Genomic DNA, 1,767 nt, shown 5'->3' with positions numbered 1-1,767 from the left:
ACAGAGCAACCTGTGAACACCAGCATTACAAGCTGTGAAAATCTGAGACACCACAGGGAGGGGTCTGAGTTCCACTGAACTTCACCACCATTGGAAGAGGTGTTTTCACACACTGGTGGTTCACATACTGGATTAAATACATTGACCTGACCTTTATTCCTTGTTTTTGACTATCAGATGGTCAAACTGATGATCAAGCAGATCATTGATATTGTCTTTAAACATACTTCACCTCAGATTGAAGTCATAATCCTGTTTCAAATACAAACCGACTGATTCCTACTTTTGTGTAACTTGAAAAGCCTCCCCTTAAAACAGTCGGTTTGATTCCAAGTAATGGAAGAATTTGGATATGTAGTAGAAGTAGTACACCTACAAAAAATACCTCAGTGTCCATTTGTCGCTGCTCATTTGCTGATCCACGCTGCACGGGGCTGTGGAGCTCACTTGTTGGTTACACCTATCTTGCACTCGTATATTAGTGAACGAGAGGGAACCAGGAAATGTGTGCACAGAGTGGAGTTGAGCAATAGGGAGGGGTTACCATGCTGCCCTCACTCATGTGATGAATTCTCTTAAAGGGACAGTGAGTTTGTCAGTCTGAGTTTTATCGTGCAGTTAAGATTAAAACACAACATTGAACAACCACATGATGTTTTTAAATAACTTACAGCTCACAATAGTTGAAGTAAACATTGAAAAGCTTCATGTTTGGTTTCCTCTGAAATCTACAGTTTCATAGAGCTGTTTTGTATAACTGAAAAAAGATTTCTTGTGCTTTAAAGGAGAAGACAACACAGACAGTGTACAAACAAACAAAAAACATACAGATTCATAAAAGACGTAATGCTGCAATAGAGAGGTTAGACTTCGGAGAATTCATACAAAAGTACAATAAAATAGTACGCAGAAGTTTAAATTTGTGTTTCATCAGTGTATGTTTTACCAAGTGTTGTAGTCAAGACCACACGAACTGAGACCAAGACAAACCTGAAATCAGAGTGCTCAGAGACAGAGACAAGACCAAGACAGGGCAAGACTGAGATAAGACCAAGACTATAAATATAAATAAAACAATCATCATCTTTAAAATCCGAGACCGAGATGAGGCCGAGTAAAAATGATTTTGATTACGAGAAGAGAGCAAGACCTTTTAAAGATCCAGACCGATTTTGAGCACTGCAACACTACAGTTTACCCACCTTCACTTCTTTATCAGGCACAAGTAAGTAGGCTCAGGACTGGTGAAATCAAACTTTGTAGTTATGTTTCAACAGTGAATAAAATATACAAAGCATTCATTATCAGGTATGTTCATATTCTGGCTGAGGCTGGTTAAGTGTCCCTTCTCAGGTCAGTGGTTACACTAATGTGGGAAGGCAGCTTGAGGTGAGCACCTGCAATACAGGGCTGTCAAAATCTGAGAAACCACAGGGAGGCGTCAGAGTGCCACTAAACTTCACCACCTTAAGGAAATGTGTCAATACACCTTTTTAAATGTGATCTTTGAATAAATGGTTTAGATGTTTGAATTTAGACCCAATAGTAGTTAGTGAAGACTGGTTTAATCAAACTTTGTAGTAATGATGCAACAGTGAATACAAATATCTCAACTAGAGACGTTTGGATTTTTGACTGATATACTCTGCAGTCATTATCAGGTTATTTTTTAAGTCTGGCTGAGGCTCGTTAGTGGAAACTGCAAAAAGGCCGTTCTTTTTTTAAGTACAATAGAGCGACACCTAAACAGTCAAATAAGGAGAATGG

The sequence above is a fragment of the Labrus bergylta genome, chromosome 4, assembly GCF_963930695.1.
Source record: "Labrus bergylta chromosome 4, fLabBer1.1, whole genome shotgun sequence".
Classification (NCBI taxonomy): Eukaryota; Metazoa; Chordata; class Actinopteri; order Labriformes; family Labridae; genus Labrus; species Labrus bergylta.
The sequence above is the reverse complement of the archived record's forward strand: the minus strand, read 5'-3'. Positions refer to the sequence as shown.